This window comes from Tyto alba, unplaced genomic scaffold, assembly GCF_018691265.1.
Source record: "Tyto alba isolate M040663 unplaced genomic scaffold, T.alba_DEE_v4.0 Super-Scaffold_13, whole genome shotgun sequence".
In the NCBI taxonomy this organism is placed as follows: Eukaryota; Metazoa; Chordata; class Aves; order Strigiformes; family Tytonidae; genus Tyto; species Tyto alba.
The window spans coordinates 44,326,378-44,347,141 of NW_024881275.1; the positions used below are offsets into that span (position 1 = coordinate 44,326,378).

The 20,764-nt window shown below is 40.1% G+C and overlaps 1 long non-coding RNA gene across 4 annotated transcripts in view; it reads right to left on the minus strand.

Moving 5' to 3' along the window:
• Positions 1–301: 301 nt before the first annotated feature.
• The window catches only part of LOC116965541, a 56,922-nt gene continuing 36,459 nt past the window's right edge, over positions 302–20,764 (minus strand). Inside the window, exons 2-7 of one of the 4 annotated variants that reach the window (XR_004409459.2) lie at positions 15,492–15,643; positions 14,165–14,263; positions 11,647–11,748; positions 10,990–11,070; positions 3,477–4,025; positions 302–1,764 (exon numbers count right to left, since the gene is read on the minus strand). This is a non-coding gene — a long non-coding RNA (uncharacterized LOC116965541). The remainder of the gene's footprint in view (positions 1,765–3,476; positions 4,026–10,989; positions 11,071–11,646; positions 11,749–14,164; positions 14,264–15,491; positions 15,644–20,764) is intronic. The other 3 variants (XR_004409460.2, XR_004409458.2, XR_004409461.2) reach the window with 3 other exon arrangements.

Consider the following 20,764-nt stretch of genomic DNA (forward strand, 5'->3'; position numbering starts at 1 on the left):
TGGTATACCACCTGATGAAGGACAAATCAAAGCAACCCCATATTGCTCCAAATTACTTGCACTGCTCTATACATGACCAAAATAAAAGTTTCTTCCAGACACTTGTGATGAGTTTCCCAAGCAGGAAAGAGCACACAAAATTTCCTTCTGGTACCTGCTTGACAATAGTGTAATTTTTTCACATCACCAATCTCCTTCTAAGTCTTAAAGTTAGGGACCATTCTGATGTTTTGATTCATGTAAGAAATCTGTAAACCTGAGAGCATGAAGTGAAGCCAAGCAACCACATTGTCCACACTTGTTGCCTTTGAGGCGGACCTCTCAATTGTATATTTCCCATTTTGAGTCAGACAGAAATGCCAGCGCTCCTTCCCCTTCCAAGCAGAACCCAAACAAGGTTCTTGTTTAGGTAATATAACCATGAGTCAGTGTGCAACTGTGATCACACTGCCTTTCTCTGGACACCTTATTAAATACTTATGAGATAAATTGCCCATTCTTTTAAACAGCCTTATATTCACAGCCAGTGAATTAATGCAGATGGACAATGTTCACAGCTGACCCATACATTCTGATTCACATTTCTTCAGTTCACTTCCCAGTTCAGATCACAAAAGCACAGTTCACAAGATGAGCAACCCCAAAGCATCCCCAAAGGGACACACGTGGAACCCTTGTGAGTGACTGCACACAATCATATCACCTAATATCTTTTGCAAATGGACACAACTCAATTTTAGCTTTCCCCTGAACACTTCTGCATGTTGGGAGATGGATCAAGGAAGTCTTTCAGGTGGTTAAGGACCTTCACCTAATTTACAGAAAAAAAATTCTGTATAGAGAGCATGTAACAATTTCTTCTTGTCACAGCTCTGTTCTTTACTAAAAATTTTCTCCCCCAATTCTTACTCTTCACTCTAGTACACTTATAATTCAACAGTCATGTCCTCTCTCATTTTTTACCCTGTTAAACTGAGCAGATTTAAAGTTTCTGGTCTGAAAACAAACTGTATGTCCAGAGATGTACACAGATGTATATAGATGTGGTCTCACTGCTACCCAGTCCTGCAACACTAAACTGCTGGAAATATAACTTCTCATGAGCCCTAAAGCACACCTGAGAGATCCCTGTAGTCCTTGATTATGCTGCAGCAGTTTACTGAAGTGGGAATTGCACTTAACAGGTTCCTGTGCCAAGATGAAGGAAGAAGGTAAACACCTTTCAGTGGCTGGGAAAATTAGACCCCTCTTGACCTTGCTTTTTCAGTCTGAGCATAAGGACTGTTCTGCTTGCCTAAATTCCCATATTTTTCCTCCTTTCATGAGGAAATAGTGGAGTTCAGGCAGTTGAGGCATTTGGAGGAGGAACAATCAGAAGAGGTTTCATGTTGCAGCGACTTCCTGAGTGAGAGAAGACAGGCATGGGAAATAATAACTCTGCTCCAATGTCAGGGCTGAGGAGATTTCTATTTCCAATTTAAATGTAATTTTAAGAGCTCTTTGTAGCAGCGAGGGTTTGCTTCAAGAATCTGGAGGCTTAGTACACAAACCATGCAGTCCACAGAAAGGTTCCCATCAATTTCAGGGTGGCATGCCTTATGAATGTATGCTCTTATGCTGCAATCAGGAATGAGGGAGTACTTTAAAAATGCTGCTGCTCTGCAATATTTATAGGGTCTTTCTTCCTGCATCATTCAGTTCTTGCACTTGGCTGTTCAGGCAATTCCAAGAACTGCTCATCTGCAGTTTGTGATGCTTGGTTTCCTTCAGGGAGAACAAAAGAGAAACTGGTAAGGAGATAATAGAAACATGGGAAGAAGAGGAAATCTGTATTGCTGGGGTTTAACAGTCTTAGGTTGATTCACAATAAAGAAATAGTTTTTGGTTGAGTACTAAATTAACAGACTACCTACATTTGCAATGCACTATGATTTGACATACTGTAATTCCTGTAGCCCACAGAAGGTAAATATGCGCTCATCATACTTCTCTACATAATGTTTACAAATCCTCACTGGTGTTTTTCGCAGTGATTAATTAGGTTGAATAATCAGATGGACTAAAAAGGAAATTATTTTTATTCTGGAAGGACAACTCTTTAGCCAAAAATAAGGAGAAGATTAAACACTGTGCAGGCTTTTCAGCTTCAAATATCAACAAAGTTCTAAAGAATTTCAGCAGTAGAAAAGAAAGACTGGCAGTTCTGAGAAAATACTCACTCTAAAAAGTGCTTGAAAGGAATTTAGTCTGGAGAGTGGCGAACTCTCCAAATCTAGAGGTGGTAAGCTGTGACTCAAGGCATGTCCTAGTTTTGCCCATATACAGTAGCATTCACTCAATTTCCATAAAATATCAAATAGCTGGAGCAACATTCACAGCACATACCTCCAAGCAACTTCAAGTACAGCAGGATTTCTGAGATCTTAATCTAGTAGGTAGGAACTCCAAAAGTAGATATGGCATTCCTATACTGTATCAATGCTCTGGGTAGTCCAGGACTGCAACCAGCAAACATTAAGAAAATATGTACATAGGAAATGACATATCTGTTTTTACTCTTGGCATTAGAGCTGCAAAATCCAGATATGTGGAAGCAGAGCATGAGGCTGTGTTTTCAGTGTCTTTGCAGCTGTATGAAAACCCTGGTTTTCTCAAAGAGCCACCCAAGGGGATAACTTACTTTTTCTTCAAACATTTTTCTGTGTTTTTATTACTAAAGGGGAAGTGCTGCAGGACATATTTAGGGAGTGATAGTGGATGACAGATTAAATATGAGCTCACGGTGAGAGACTGTAGCACAAAGAGGCAAATACCATACTGGGATGTGGAGCAGAATTACTTGCAAGACTAGAGAGGTAATAATTCCTCCATACACAGCCCTGGCGAGGCCCCTCTTGGAAAGCTGTGATCAGTTTTGGGCAACTCAATATAAAGAGGACGGCAATAAAATAGAGTGAATACAATGAACAGTGATAAAGATAAGCGGGTTGGAAGGTATGATGTATGAGTAAAAGGTAAGGGAACCTAACTTAGTAAACATAGATGAAAGATGGAGGAAAGGAAGGGACAAGGGAAGGAAGAACATGACAATGCCACAGTATTCTCAGGTGAGTGGGAAGCTTGACTGTGTCCGTAGATATATGTCAGAGATAGTGAGCAAAAAATGGCATTTTTCATGGAAAATTTCAAAATAAGTGGTAAGAATTCCCTTGTTCCTCCTCATCTTATAGAATTTATCTCAAGGAAAAAAAAAAAAAAACAAGCCAGACTACACCCACACACACACCCTCACACATACCCCCCTCACACACACACCCCCCACACACATACATGTTCTTGCACACATGCACATTTTCTCACCAAGAAAAAAACATTAATGAACATTAATAGCCAGGTCTATTCAAAGGATGATGTTCAAACTTCAGTCTGTTTTTAAAAATCAGGTTTTCATGGGTAACTTTATCAGTCTGGCCCACCTTTCATGTAATCACTCTCTCCTCAGCAGAAAGATGTCCATCATTGTAAAAGGCCAGCACCGTGCTTGCAAAGGCTTCCTTCTGGATGAGTTGGATGATCTCCATCTGGACTGGTGCTCAGAGAAGAGCAGCTGGTATTGCTCCAAAATAAGAAGAGCTCTTAGATTTCAAACTGCTGAAGCCTAGACTTGCTTGGGTATCTCCAAGCACTCAGGCAAACATGATTAATAACAAGGTGGCTGAGCCAGGGTGGGGGTGGAGGTAGCAACTGGAGCCAGAGTAGAGGAAGACTGTTAAAGTCAGCACTGTATACTTCAGACAAAGTTGTGATGGAGCTGGGGGAAGGGACTGGGGGGGCAATAAAAATATTCTTTTGCATTGTTCATTCCCACTCATAGCTTTGCATTAGCTCAGCTGCACACCTGTAATTAATACATGGAACTGTCTTCTGGAAACAGTCTGTTTTATGATGTTGTTTGCATAATCCTTCCACCAGCCTGTCTGTTTCCTGGCAATTTGTGACTTTCCTTCAAATTTCTAATAACTTTCCTGGAAGGAAAAAAAAAAAAAAAAAAAAAAAAAAAACAAAAAAACAAAAAAAACCACTAGAACCAGATGAACTATTTAACCAATTTCTTCCTTTCTCTCTGCCTCCCTTACTTTTTGCAGGGCAACTAACAGAGCTGGAGCCTCTCACTTTGACTTAATAAAATCTTTCTCCTTCCAACTGTTCTGCTTTTGACTGGCAGCATGTCCTGCTTATAAATCTTCAACAAAATTGGTGTTTGCTTTTCAAACCTTCAACTCCAAACACAAGTCAGCTTTTGAATTTGTTAGACTGCATTTATCTTCACTGTATATTCTCAAAAGTTATCCTGAACATCTTTCCAGTTCTTCTTCACTATTTTTTGCTCGTGAAAGCATATTTTTCATTATTGTTAAACAGGTCCTCAACTCTAAAACAGTCTTCTCATTCACTTTCTCCCCTGTTTTCTTGCCTAACACTTACAGTAGAAGTTGGGTTCAGACCACTGGCATTTGGTTTGTTATTTTAGGGTGGGAAAGATGTCAAAAGACAGACACTGTTGTCTCTTTTAAATTAACTGCTTGGAACTGGTCAAGTCAATAGGATGCATTCACTGTACAGTGAGCTATGATTAACCAGAAGCCTGACATACATGAACTGCGCAAGCAATGGGAACCCTGGAGCAAAATCTCACACTGTTGCAGCATTCTGAGCCGTGTGCCAATATCCCAGCGTCAGCTGTCTTCTGCAATACCAGTGCCCTGACTTTCACATGGGCTATTCAGCAGTTTGAGAATTGTAGACACCTTATCACTGCTGAGAGAAATAGAGCAATGGTTTCACAGCAGGGTGAGTCCCAGAGTGTTACTTCTGAAATTACATACTTTTAACCTGAAAAAAATATATAATTTAGAGGTGAGCATGTTTTTCTGCAATAGTTAGTGTTGCTTTTATTTACCGTAAAGAAGTGAGGATGAAGGAAAATGTTGCCACCCATAAACATTATGGAAGGGAACTATAGCAGATTCACTTGCAGAACAGAAGCTCTGTGTAGGATACCTGTCATTTCCATGGGGATTCTCACATGTCTTTACAATGTTGGCTGATGAAAAGAGGAGCTGCCAATGCTGCATCAAAAGCAAACAGCCAAAGAGAGATTTTGTCTGCATCCCCACAGGATGAGAAACACTGAAACATTTCTCTGTGCACATACACAGAAAACTCACATCAGTGCCCTTACCAGTGTTGAGCTGTTCTTAGGCCTGTAAAAAGCCATGTTTTAGAGAGACCGGAGTCTCCATCGGGACTTTGAACCCAATTGTCATTTCTTCTACAGTGTGCTCAACCAAAACTTTTTATTCTTACTCAGACATCTATTTCCAATGTATAGACATCCACCAAATTGCATCAGGTTTGAGTCCACACTCGCTTATGCTTGCTGTTAAATGAAGTCTTATTTGCATTGAAATCTGATCACTCACCTGCTGCAATTCCACAGAAGCTGAATTTGGTTATAAAAGATAGCTAGAGAAGGGTGCAAGTCTAATGTGAGTTCCACTGAGAACCGCCACTTCAGCTACTGTTGGATGCAACCCATATCAAAAGCCACAATAAATAATTTATATATTGTCAAGCAATGTAGGCACTACCTGGTCAAGGACCATTTTCCCTTTTTAACCCCTAATGTTAATCAACCACTTACATTACTAAAATAGCTTCTAACCTTAAAAAAATTTTCATATTGATTTGCTTTCAGAAGAATAAACAATTAAACAATACCATCAACACTGATTCTGACAATGAAGTCAGAACTTTTTCGAAGATAATAGCTCCCATCTCCCCACTAGGGTGGATGCAAAGTTTAAACTCCTACACTGAGATTTTACTAAATATTTCAGTTTGGTTTGCATATTTAGTTCAGACACATATCAAACATGGAGGCTCAGAACTGTCATAATGTGCGTGCCTGAAAGTCCAGTACTGGTGCTGAGACTGTACAGAAGCCTGATATATAGTCTAATACCAACATCCTTTCAGATATCATACACTTCCTTACCATCCAGAGCTATGAATTAGTTGAAAACACCCCAAGTCAGATGTTCTGAGAACCCCATTTATACCTAAAAAGACTCTCATGACTCCCTCCAGCCACTGGGAGAAAAAAAATCTCTCCAGTAACCACAGAAATCACCTCTAGAAAAACATATGCAGTAGACACAGAACATTTTGAAGTCACAGGCCCATTAGCATTCTGGTCAGGATCAAGGTTATTAGGCAGCACTCCAGGCTGGGTAGCACTGTGGAGGCTGTGTACCTCGGGGGATATCTGCATAATGAGGTGCCCTGGCAGCGGAGAGGATGTGCACCTGCTACTTCGGTCCATGTGATGGGCATATGTAGAAGTGGTAGAATCAGAGCTACCTATTTCCCGTCATCCACTACAGCTGCAGGCAACACCCAAAATGAAGGCAAGGCATGGACAGTCTGCTTTAACCCACATGTGGGCAAGGATAATGAAAGACACATTTTCTCCCTTCTCCTTTGTTATCCAGCTGCAATGAAATGTCCAGGCAGAAGTCTGAGCTTGTGGATTTAGAGATGCATGGTAGGAATAACAGGCAAGAAGGGGGCAAGAGATCCCTAAAAAACTCCATGAGGGACACAACCATTCCTGTAGAGGGACGCCAGCCATCAGCTTTGTGAAGCTTGGCACCACTTCTGATTTCATCTTCAGAAGATCCCAATGGACTGGCTGAGGGTAGCTAATGAAGGGAAGGACGTTTCAGCTGTAGCCACAGCGAAGCAAAAGAATTTGTCCCAGGCATACCTTCATAAGCACCACAACAACAAATGATGTATCAGGAAAAAAAGCACACCGTGTCTTGGAATTATTTATACCCTGTGATACAAAACAAGTACAGGCCAAATCTGCCTACTAAAATACCCTGTGTGAGCAGCCAGCAAACGGATGTGGATGGGGAACACTGTCCTTTCTTCCCTACCACACAGCACTATGGGTAAGAGATAGAAATTCATGCAGTGAAACAGCAACAAAGTGAGAACAAAATGGGGACTCAGCAAGAGTCACTGGCTTGTTATTCAAGGAGCTGTGTTGTGGGGAAGCATGATGTTAATGTTGCTGCTCTTTCCCCTTGAAACCTTGCATTGACAGGGCTGCCCAAAGAGGACACAGCTTTTGCAGAAGTCTCAGTTCTCCCTGGTTAAAAGCCTTTCCCTTTTTATAGCTACATGCATCCAAAACTCACTTTTTTCATGTCCACAGTCTGAGAGGGAGTAATTTTCCACAGTTTACATGAATGCACCATATTCTTTCCTCCTGCTTAAAAGGGATGGGGGCTATTAATTTCCCAAAAAAAATCATTAGTCAATGGACCTATAATCCAGCCAAACCGAATGAAACCAGATCACACGAACTCATTTCCAAACTGGCAAGGTGGAAACTACTTTAGACTCTGAATGACAGCCAAAGCTGCAACTTCTTGTCTGCAAGAGTTCCCAGACACAACTCAGACACCAGACATCACACTGAACTTGCCACTTTTGTTGAAAAGTGACCTCAAATGTAACCCTGCAGAAGAACAATATTACTTGACCATCAGTCCAATCAGGCATCCCTAAGAAATTACAATACAAATTTCTTCATCAATGAGATTCCAATTCCTTGATGAGAAAAGGCTCACCACTCCTTTTTCTGAAGTCACCAGTCACTGTCATTGACCTCAATGGCAAAGGAGGATTACAGTAACCTAAAAAATTATGCAACTCAAAATCACGTCCCTCCCCACCTGAAAACTAGTCTGAGGATGCTAAAAAAACCTTTCCTTAGAAACAGGTCATCCCTTACTTACCTACTTCAGAACTCACTAAATCTTCCTGCAGCACAAGAAACCAGTGGCAAGATGTCAGACTAGATACACCCGCTCTCTCTGGCCAGTCTTGATTGGTTCCTACATGCTGCTAAACCCTGGATTGTATCTAAACATTGCCCACAGTTTTGTAAACTTTGTTTAGAGCTTTTGGATTTGTCTACTCTTTCCAGTTTTGAATAAAAAGTGAAATTGAGAAGAGGAGGTGGCATGTTCACACTGATAATTAATACATATTTATATCTGAAGTGTATGATCATAGGCATATTTTAGCTGTGGATATGTCCAAGGTCATTCAGAGAATCTGTGGGAAAGCAACAAAACCAATTCAGGTACTTTTCACTCTAATGCAGTGACCTAAACCCAAGACCATTCATAATCCCTCTATAGATCCTGATAAAACAGTGTGTTATTTGTACCATTGTGTTATTTGATACTTTATTGTATTTGGGGAGGTCTTAATTTCCCATAGTTTTACTGTATGTTATTATTCAAGCTCCAGGTTGAGTTTATTTATTTATTTTTGGGTGCATTAACACAGAACTGAAGGAAATATGTAGGTGGGGAACATAATGCTTCCAATGGAAGTGCACTAGCAAGCACACACTAAAGTAGTTTAGAGATTAAAAATAGGATCATTTGGATGCGTGGATTTGAGTATGATTTATGGATCACTTCCAGAGACATTATTGTTGCTTATCATTCAGACGACTGTGAAAGTGAAGACTATGTGGGAAATCATGCAAGAGATACATTGACTATAGTATGGGGAAAAACATTAAATCTTAAAGTGGCTGATGCAGCAATTAATATTGCAACCTTCACTGCCTTCAGTGCACAGAAGAAAAGGGTAAGATTGCCTAGATGTCTGCTTCCCATAAATAACTGATCTCAACACTTAAAGGGAGAGATGGGCTTAAACACACATTACATACTAAAGCCCCTTTCACATTTGCCTTGGAGGAAATGTTTAAAATAATAGTCACTGGCGAATCAGGAATTTGTATACAGTTATGGTACTCAGGACTCTTGGGCTGCACCAGCTGCACCTACAGGTTCAACAGAGTGCAAAATATCAGGGCAACCATGTCTTCAGCAGGTATGGATGGGAAGCAAGGAGGTGTGCTGTACATTGTTCTGCTGCCGTGCGAGTAAGGACACTTGGTGTATAAAGATCTTGACTAGAGCAGTAATTACAGAGAATCATAACTTCCCACAGTTGAAATTCAGAGGCAACTATTTAGAGACCTACATGACATTTTTTTAATGGATTTTTTTTATTTCATTGGCTTGGTCCAGAGCAGACTGTAAGTGCCAAACAAAAGGAAGTGCTGACACAGCACTGAAATACCTGGTTCTCCTAAATTTGTTTTAAATAGTGGGCTAATTCCACTGATTTCTGCAAAGCTCATCCTGATTTACAATGGCATAAGTGAGGCAAGGATCAAGTTGTTCATGCTTTATGTCCATCACTGCAAGGACAAAAAAAATATATACTTGACCAAGCTGACTTAAATGAGACCTTTGTTTTGGCATATGCTATCTGACAGAAAATAATGAAAGAAGCAGTAAAGCACATTTATTCTTCAAAGCAGCTGATGTGTGGACACACTCAACTCCATACAGAGACAAATAAATTTAAATATACATGCAAAAATTGTCAGAGCAAAATCTCAGAAGCATTCGGCCAGCACAATATCCTTTCTTTACCTCCTTAATGGAAGCTGTTCTGCTAAGAAAATGATGGCTTCTTAGCCAACAGTCATAGCTATCCTTAAAAGCATTTTTTTTTCACATATGAATTCATAGTGTTCAAATAAAACTTTTATTCATAATTTTGTTAAGTTATTTGCAAGTTGGTTAATAAAAGTAATTAACAATATTCTTTGACAACTGGAGTAAAAATTTAATCTCTTCGGTGTTCAAAGAAAAATTGTACAGGTTCATCAAGAAACTTTCCTTAAATTTTGAGAAATATCCCAATGACTGTGAAGTCAGTAAGTCATGATTGCATTTCCAAAACTGAAAAAGTGAAGACCCTTGAGAGCGGGAAAAAGATTTTGCTCAAAAACATCAACTATAGCTGGCTCAAAACCAGATGTGAAGGTCAGAAATTATTTATGGCCTGCATGTTTACAAGCTTTTAATTAAAGGGGCTGGAGGCCAGTCTGCTAAGAGGGTAATCTAAAAGTGAAATAATAAGCCTAATTCAGCCTCACTGTATATTGCCACTGGTGTGACTTATTTGGGAGACTAGAATATGCACAGTGGGAGTGCCAAAGTGAACTGTATTACAACCAGAATTATGGTCATATTATCAATAGTGTGCATATCAGTATTAGACACAGTACAATACACATCAGGATATAAATACGCCAAATTTTTCTCTAACTAGCTTACTCACTGTCAACAGTGCAAGCATGATATGGCCCAAATGTTCTGTTCTGAGCTGCTTCTTTCAGCACAATCAGGCTTAGCAACACATTAGCAATGTGGTGAACTTGATATTTGGTGGATTTGGCAGCTTTGGATAGAAGAGGACATTGCATCTTCCTAAGCTGTGGAGAGAGAAGCTCAGGGTAGCTACCTACTTGCACAGGGAAGGGGAACAATACAGTCCCAGCTGCTCAGTCAGCAAGAGAAGGAAAAACAAGTGGCACACTTCAGATCTCCTACATTTTTAGCCCTATCTGGAGCACACCAGTTCTGCTGGCTCCATTTAAAGAGGTTTATGGCTGGTCCCTGATCTTCTGAGTGCATTTTCTTCAGTTCTGATGCCAAGCAAAACAAAAAATGTACCTCCCTCAACAGAGTGCCTAAGAGTTTTATTTGAATGAGGGCCGAAAGACTTGGCCAACAGGTAGCAAAGGGCTGTACATCGAGCACAGAGGACCATCAGGAAGACTATTTTCCTTCCTAAAAAAAAAAAAGGAAATACAGTACGGAAAGTCCTAGTTAGTTCAATTAATTATCCACTGGCCATTTACTTAAGGGACCTCGTTACAAACATATCCTCATCACAATGACAGGAAATCTATCTGAAAAGTCTGTGAAAAGGCTATTAATGAAGAGAGTTTCTAATGCCTATACGCTGAAATACCTTTTCACTCCTTTCGCCAGTAGTTCCTGTGGGTCATTTCTGGGGTCAGCAGTGGTGTGCAGAGTAAAGACTCTGCCAGTGCTGGAGAAGGAAAAAAAAAAAAGAAGAAAAAAAGTACTTCAGTATTGTCAATCTTTTATCCTTGAACGGTACACTAGAGGCTGACATTTAATACCCTAAGGATATAGATGTTTGAAAGCTGGTTATTGTAACAAAGGAAACCATCCAAACTCTGCAAGACCAAATGGATCAGATAAAGCTGACACTGAGATAAATCTGTTTTACATCCATTCTTGCAAAAGTTTTGCTAATCTATGTAGTTATAGCTTTCCTGAAGCAAAATGAGAGAGAGGAAAAAAAGAACCCTACATTACAGCAAGTCAACATCTTGCCCCTATTTGTAATCTCCAAAGTGTAACATGATGGTCAGAGAACATTTTTCTCCCGGATCTTGGGTGAACTCTATTAAGTAGAGAAAGATAAAGGAAAAATTGAGAAACAACACAGAGTGAGAGAGGGCATGAGGACAAACATGCAAGCTCTTTCTGGTTGAACTTCCATGTTAACATAGATTCTGTTTGTTTGTTTAACACACAAATTCAGATCCTTCATAGACACAGACGCATCTTCCAACCAGTCAGAAACTTTAACACCTACTCTTCATTATCCAGTATTTATACTGCCAGATTGGACTTTCATATGGAAGCCTGGAGCAATGCTGGTACAGATGGCAAGATGAATCTCATGAGATTGATGACTCTGAAGAAATATACAGTATTAAGTCAGAAGGTGCAAATGTTAACATTCCCGTGTAGAAAGGAAATATTCCTTGCATACACTTCCCAGGTTTGTTTTCTCATGCATTACAAAGAGAAAGAAAAAGCCCTCGACACACCTCGTAGCTGGCAAACGAATGATAAATTTACTTTAGTTTCTTTTGTATGTCAACTGTTCATGCCTCAGGTACTTAACCTTTACTTTAAAAACATGGTTCAGATCCTAGCCTTGAAGGTGGGTGGGAAGTGGGGGGATGGTATTCCTGTAAATGTTTCATTTAACAAAGGCAGTACTATAAGAAGGTTCAGTGGTGAGACTCTGAATGGTATTTATTGTTTCAGATTTCAGGGCTTCCATACATCTGCTGCCTGTCAAAGGCAGATACCACATTCATAAAACAAGTGCCCTGTCTGAAAAAAAGAGAGAGAGAAAAAAAAAAAAAAAAAGAAAAGACTCTCTTCTCTGTAGATCAGCCTCCAGGATTATGCAAGATGGAAAGCTGAAGAAAGTGAAAGTTCTAATTTGCTGTAAATGTGATCAACAAGAAAATCTTTTATTATAAGAGAGAAGGGAAATTTGGCTTTCTTTTTTACATTTAGGGGCCCTGATTCAGCAAAGCACTTCAAGAACTATCCCTATTCAGAAAAGCTCTTAAATATGTTCTTATGCCTCTCCATACTCAGGAAAGTGCCTAAGAACTTACTTAGCTGAAGCAGAGCCCTAAAGAAGAAACATTTATATTTACACTAACTAAGCAGCTCATCTTACCAGGCCCATTACATGATTTCTGACTTTATTAGGTCTGGAATGTATATTTCACCCATGGTGAGAAACATGCTCATTCATTTCTTATGATATCATAGTCTTCTCCATGGTAATCTGGTGCTATGTGAGGAAAAACAATAGAAGAGAAAACTTTTCATGCCGAGATGAAGACGGATAAGGAATTATGTTCAGCCGGGTGGGAGAATATATAAGAGGAACAAAACCACCGAGCCCCTGATTCTGAGGATCTGATTTATTTAGTATCTGGCATTGGCCATAAAGTGTGGGCAATGAAAAGAGGAGCTGACCTCAATGCCTCCTTAGCAGCAATCAGAAATTCATTTCAGTCTGTGAGCATTTAATTAGCTTCACTGAGTTTACAAGACCTTCAGTCATTTTAAGATACTCCAGGCAACTACCCCACACATAAGATTACCCTGAATCTGGAATGCCAGCTACTTAGGAAGAATGTCTGGAGAGTTTTAATTGAAGGGGACTCCTTTGTTTTTATATCCATTTGATGTGCCATTACCGTTTCCTTCACCACAAATTTACACTGAGGGACTCAACTAATCCAAACAATTGTTTTAATCAGTAAATTAGAGAAAACCTTCAAGAAAGTTTAAGGTTGTTCTGTGTCTAGGAAAAGTCAAATAATACCATTAAATTTTTAGAGCTAATCTAATTGTTATACAGGGCAGTCACTGCACCACTTCAGGCATCTGAGGAGAGCCATCAGCTTCCCCCCTTTTTCCAGAGGACCTGAAATGTATTTGCTGTATGCATTTATTGCATGCATACAATAAATATATATGGAGTGGGATTAACTAACAGGGGCTTTCACTAATTTTATTATGGCTTCATGAGGTCTGTATATCAAGCTCCTCTCCCTGGCAAGGATGAGGAATTGCTAAATACCGTTAATTTCTGGGTTGATCTTATTTATATACTGGACACTAATCCCCTTCATATATCTCATGTGTTTCTTTCTTCTCAGAGATACTGTCCCTCAGTGACCTCCTCCTGGCATTTCATTAAATGCCTTCAGCCTCTGTAAATTACAGCACTTTAAAAACATTGAGTTTAGCATATAAAAAGAGAGTTTCTGTACACTGCCATGGGATAAGGTGCAGTGAAAATCCCATACAAGCTGAACTGTACTTCCTAATCAAATGGGTGTAACAGATGGCTGCTAGAGCAAGCCATCACAATGGAAATATCTGCAGTTCTCATGGTAACGGAATCTGCCAGGTCTGAGGGATTTGCTGTTTTCCAGGACATCTGAGCTGCAATCTCTTTCGAGCTGTCTAGCAGTCTCAGTCTCGCTCTCTCTCACTCTCTCAGCATGATGGAGATAGAGTTGAAAGGTGGAGCCTGATTTTGCATTCCAGCTGTGATTAAAGACATGCACACACAAACGCACACGCGCGCGCGCACACACACACACACACAGAATCAATAGCACTGCATATTCATTATGTTATCTAGAACCTCATTAACCACTCAGGCTGAACAGCAAGGAAATTTTAATATGTCTCCTTCTTTAGGGAGGAAAAGAAAGAAGTATAATGGGGGAAAGGGAGGAGAGAAGAAGATAGCATGTATATGGGGAATTAAGATGCATGAGACGTACCTTTTAATAAAGATATGGAGCAATATTAAAACTAGCAGTTGTTTCCATTTCATGGCAGTATGTCAAGATGACTTAACATAGCAGGGTGAAACATCTGGCCTGAAAAAAAAAAAAAAAAGTCAAATTTCCAAAACATAATATAATCTATGGAAGAAGGAGAAGGAGAGGAAAAAATAGAGTAACTGTGTACCTTAATACTAAGTGAAAGCATGTGACAGACCTCCTGGTACCATGTAATTAGAAAAGTGATCCTTCTCATAAGGTGTAGGATAGCATAAAGACAATGAGCTTTAATTATATATCTAAAGGACTGGGTTTAAACCCATAAGGCTCTCTTAAAAGGTTCTTATATTTGTGCATGCAGTTCAGAATCATCAGCAGGAAGAAAAAAATCATTCATGAGACTTTTATTAAAGTCTTTTCCTTCAAATCCCTGTCAATTTAAAGAAATAAGAAGCATACTGCCTTCTTTGCTAGACTACCTGCTAGAAAGCACACAGAGGGTTGATTCACAGCTGCCTATTCTCTTGGGTATTTGAGCCTGAAGATCAGACAACATGTAAGAATTCAGCCGTGGCTCAAAATGGAAACAAAGAGGACCATTCTTAAGCAACATGAAATGAAAAACTACAGGCTGTAGACTGTAGCCCTTAGCATGCTGATCCACCACATTGTCCTTGAGGGCACTACAGTTAAATACATATGACAGCCAAAGAGACGGGAAAAATGCTTTCCAGAGTAAAATGACTGGATCTCCTTTTTTCATGATGTAGAATAAGCCAGGCAATGCAAGCTCCTAAAGTACCCACTCGAGAACTGGGTATTGTAAGATGGTATTGTCTACCTATCATGCAGCATTGAAGAACATTTTATGTGACCTTTTCTGAAGCCTGAACTGCTTTTACCACAACTCTGTTCCACTGTAGTAATGATACCTGGATGAAAAATTTAAGTTGGGTTGGTTAGTTTCAAGTAGATATATAGAGTTCAGTTACAACAGTACTGCATTTACACCTTCAGGGACCTCCCAAACATGTTAACTAGTTAGAAATAACTGCTGTTGCCATGAAAAGATGTCTGTAACAACAACAGCATATTAGTGATAATTGTTTGCATTTTATATTGAGCCTTCAGCACCAAAACACTCAACAATATGATGGATGCAGTAACCTCTGCTCACAGTAAGCAATGACTTGATTCACAAGCATACCTTGAAGTTGAATACGGCTTCTCATGTGGCAAGGTGCAGGACTACTTAACGAGTTAGCAGTGCTCAAATCTATGTCTACTTTCTGCCACCCTTGTGCAAGTGAAATAGCACACTTACCTTCACCTGACTATGAGAGGCAGACACCCTTGGAGTGAACTTGGACTGATTTTCAAAAGAATGTCACATTCAACTGAATCAGTAGAAGATTTCAGATCCTTTCTTAAAACACAGCAGCCATTCACAACAGGACAAATGGTGCATAGTTTAACCTTTTAACAGAGAAAAAGTAGTTCTGAGTGGGAATGAGGGGATAATAGAAGAACATAAAGAGGTAGTTCTGTTCATCTTCCCATTATCTGGGGCACTATGTGTCTGTATTCCTCTATAAAGTCAACTGAGATTGTCAATGTCATGGGCACACATACCATTTTTTTATGTTGGACTCAGCACTATGTAGGCAAGCATTCTGTAAATACAACCCCCAACGTGGTTGGTTGAAAATTATTGTTTACTCAACTTGGAATATATCCAGAGTTAACACTGTGATTCTTGTAGCAATCATGCCAGACTCATCAATGATACAAGAAAACTTATACATTCTTATTTGATAAAGCAACCTTTCAAGTAACTGACTGTTCAACCCTGCACTTCACTGCTATTACTGCACTGCTAATAAGATCAGAGTGCCCCTTACTGAACAGTTTGTTGAAAGTTTTGACTCAGACTGCATCCAAGTGAAAGATGAAGAAACTGCTGTGCAGTGTGATCAATGACACTCCAAGCCATGGAACTTCACACATTGAATTGACCCATTCCTAGGGTCTGTTAGCTGTTCCTCAAACAGTCAGTGTTAGCACATACACAGAACACAAGTCTATCTGCAAAGAGCTCACTTCTCTAGACACCACCCCCTCCTATTCAGAACCAGTGTGTTGATAAGCCACTTTTACCCCTGTCTGCCAACATCTCCTGCCCACTGTTCCCATATGGTACATTATTTGGATCTCCTAGCAGGTACCCTGTGCCTGCTCACCCTGATTTGCAGTCCAAGTTCCTAAGTGCTATTGCTCTACCAGACCACCAAGTCTACTAATTTCTATCATGCTTCTCACATGTGATATTCCTTGGAGATCAGGAGAGCAAGAAAACATGCTTGACTGTATAAAAGGCTTTCATTTCCCCAGGCAGAGGTCAAGCATCTGACCTTCAACATTAGCAAGCTGTCCCAGAGTCCCCACACAACTGGTAGACCTTAACAGGTTCTCCTGTATCCAAAACGTTGTCTAACTTGAGCCCTGATACACCATTTCAGTTGAGCCAACTCTGTCATGTATTTCTGATGTATGTGACTCCAACAAACCTCATGATCTCCAATAAAGCTTAAACAGTCCTCAGTCACAGTCTGTGGTGGTCCTTGTTCATCCCCAGGGTAGGTCAGAGGATTGTCTTTCAATTTTAGGGTGCGTTTATGATGGTATCTTTTAACAGCTGAAGTTCTGAGAAGTCCTGCACTGGATACACAGTTTCCTTCAGTCCAGGATTGCTCTTGGTCCCCATGTGACTCTGATCCAGACACAAAAAACCATCAGGACTTAAAATCTGTGGGGTGATGCAAGCTGGTACCATAAAACTCTGAAATAGACCCTCTTGCTATTTCAGTTCTAATTGTGCTTGCTGTCTGGTTAGCAGACATTTTTCAATCAATTGCTGCCTTTGTGCTGACAATACTGGATTACAGGAGTTGCTCTTGTCATTTCTGTGACCTCCATCTTCCATTGTTCTTGCTTTCTGGACAGGAGCTAAGGGACCTCATTTCTAACACTCACAGCCATGAAGCAGGCAAGAAATCTTCCCATATCTAGCAGCCTCAGATTCCCAGCTGCTACGGAGAGCATACTATGAACCTGACATTGCACATCATTTGAGGACCTGATCTATAGTATTCACATGACAATGGATTCCCAAGATTTGGCATTTTAATGATAACAAAAAAATACTTAAATGTTCCCTTTCACCCAAAGTCACTCCCTACTGGCATTTTCCTGCAGAGACCCCAGACCCCAAATTCCACAGCCCAGTGAGCCTTTCCCATCCCCTGCAGGGTCTTAACACACTTCACATACCACAGCAAATCTGCTCCAGTCAATCAACTCCTGCAGCTCCCTGCAGGCTCCCAACACCTGCTAACAGGATGGGACAACAGAAGAGCCTTGCCCCACCCCTTCACACATAGTATTGCTTTATTCTTCAAAAATACTGCTCAGAGCATGACGCTCCATTAGAGGATGCTCCTATAAATACACTGTACTTTCAGAGGGAGGAAGCAAGCATGCTCTAGTAAATATTTTAGCAATGAAGTGGCATGGGGTTCTTAATGCTTGTCATTTTTCAATATAAGAAGCGCTCCATCAGGTGCTCTATACTCAAGGGAGAGAATGCACATTCTAACAATAACAGGACAGCCAACACCTTATCAGTATTAGCTGTCCTTGGAAACATGTTTGGCTCTTCCTCCACTCTACCACCTAACGTTTAGGAAGCACTTGATTTAATAAGAAGGTTCATAATGTCAAGTTACAGACACCATGAGAGGAAAACCTGGTAAAGTAAAATTGGCAAATCAACAAATTATTAAAAAAAAAAAAAAAATCTCATCTATCTCCAAGACAATTTTTATTTTATTTTATTTCATTTTTTAAAAAAAGAGGTTTTCTTTGTGTGTTCAGGTGGTGGAGAAGTTCTGAGGAGGATCGGGGAGGGGGAAGACAGCAAAGCATGGTAGTCTGGAAATCAGTGTGCAAGCAAGGAGTCATGGGATGTAAGCCTTAGAGATGGCTCTGCTGCCACTAACTTAGTTGTTTTATGGGGATAATGTTGATTGCTGAGCACAGAAATGCTGTCAAGACTAACTAGGACTGCCTAAAACAGGGACAAATAGAAGGATCATATTTTACAGCATGCCTGAAGCCCAGAGAGAAGAGCTCCATGGCAACATGCAGGGATCTGTTATTCTTCCACTTATTCTCAAGCGTAGCTCCTGGCATTGATGCGATCTCAATACCATGAGGCAGGAAGGATCTTTGCTCTTCTTTCTCTGCAAGCTGCCAGGTTGCAGCTCTTTCCTCAGCTTTATCCATCCTCATGAGAGGGGCTGAGACAGTTACACAGCTTTGCAAAACTGTTCTGGGATGCCTTGTGAGATAACAGAAACTCCAGAGGACGGTTTCTGCAGGGCCTTGAAAACTTTCTTTTGCATGACAAGTGATGAACATCCCCAATCCTGAAATGTGCAAAGACTTGCCCTTAAGTTTAACTTTATGCAGGTGATGATTTCTAGAAATCACACATTTCATAGACACGTGCACACACGCACACACAAAAGAAAAAGAAAAAGTTCTGGTCTCATTCTATACAGCTTCGCTTGCACCAGTCTGAGAAATGTTTGCAATGACTGGAACAAAAATCATGCCATATTTCTTTTAGATAATGGCAGAGAAGAATAAAAATCATGATTGTGGCAAGAGCAATATTTCATTCTTTCTCTCATATACTCAACAGACTTTGTAATCAAGCTTCTTCACTTGAAGACACTCTTCCTGCAAGTATGGAAATGGGCAGTGTCTGTTTCTTGGATTTGTGAAATGTCATCTTATTGAAGCTGCTATAAATGAGACAGGACAGACTGTCACCTGACTGCAGAATGGGAGATGTGTTCTGTTGCTTTCCTGCAGAGGTGACCTTGGACCTCTCTTTCATTTCCAAAGCTTTATCTGTCTTGATCATTTAGATGCCAAGTTCGTAGGAGAAACAGAGAAGCATTTTTTTCCTGTATGTAAAGTGTACAGCACAATGACTCCATCTCAGGTGAGGTAATGTGTCTGTATAAATACTTTATTTTTTTTATGTGAAGCTTAAAACATCTGCAAAGACATCAAAAGAGGAATGAGCATGCTGCATAGTAACACAATGCAGCTGACAACTAGCTGATCTAAGATTACCTGAAGTTCCCATGAAAGCTGTTCCTCCCATTGCTCATCCATAATGTCATTTGGTCAAATTCTAAACAAATGTGGCACAGTGCAAAACAAACAGCTGTGGTTCAAAGGGAGCATGAAAGGCACAGGCCCTCGCAGCAATGCCCAGAGGAGAGGCAGAAAAGGGCTACTTAGAGTAGGAAGTGTGAAGAACTGACATGGTTACAAGAGCTGCACTTTTGCCTTTAAAATCTAGGGTACAATAAAGAGCAAGAGACCACAATGAAAGACATATTTTTTTTTCCCTATCCTCTGCAATAAATAAATCTTCCTATTTCAATATTTGACAAGGTGACAGACTCTAAGAAGGAGCAGGAGAGATAATTGATACATACAGGAGAAGAAAGTGCAGTTAAAACCAAGCAAAGACTACTCCATAAATAAGAGGTTCATACTGAGAAAGATTATTACCCAGATGTCTAGGTTGACACCTGAAATCAAATCACCCTTAATGGACAATGTGAACATTATTATGGGGAAAAAAAAAAAAAAAAAAAAAAAAAAAAAAAGAAAAGAAAAGCCACTGTAGATCTTAGGCTCTGGATTATGGGAGGAATAAGGCTTGCTTCTGACCTCACTTTCTGTCAGTTTAAAACAACAAAGACTTCATGGTTTACTCTTGGTAAGCTTAACTTTCCATAACAGCAAGGTTTTTTTCCATGTACTTAAATGTTCTTCTGCTCTTAACTCGAAGAGGATGCTGGATTGTTTAGAAAGAAGCTTCCTCCAGGTCTTGGTTCCTGTTGTGCTTAACTGTTTTCCAGAAGTCTTAATATACATACACCCTACACAGAAAGAACCAAAGGAAAACATTTTTCACCTGAACAAGAGGCTCTGGAGGAACAAAACTGTCTGGAATAGAAGCTGAGAATCCAAGCTTCAGAACAGTTTGCACTTCTGGTCCAATTCATCAGGCATATTTACATTTCCCATCTGAATAACAGTCCACATTGTTGTAGCTCACAGGAGGGTTTTTGGCTTCTGCCAGTCTAAATAGAATGATTTGAAACTGAATCATTTCCTGCAATTTAATTTCATAGTTGAATGAAAACTATAGCAAGATAAGGTCACAAACACATGGAACTACCTCCAGAAAGCCATCTAACCCTCTGGGCTGCTTCAAGTGGAACCTCTAACTGACTGCAGTAGGCTTTGTTATTATTATGGCATGGAAATACTCCTGCAGAAGATGGTCAATGATTAGTAACAGCTGAGACAGTGCAGTAATCACGTGGCAACTGGGTTTTCCACCTATTGTCAGAGAAGACAGGGATGCTTCCCAAGCTCTCTCTATCTCAGCTCTTTTAACTGAGGATCAATATCGCAGAGACGGAGACAGAAAGAGGGAGACAAACA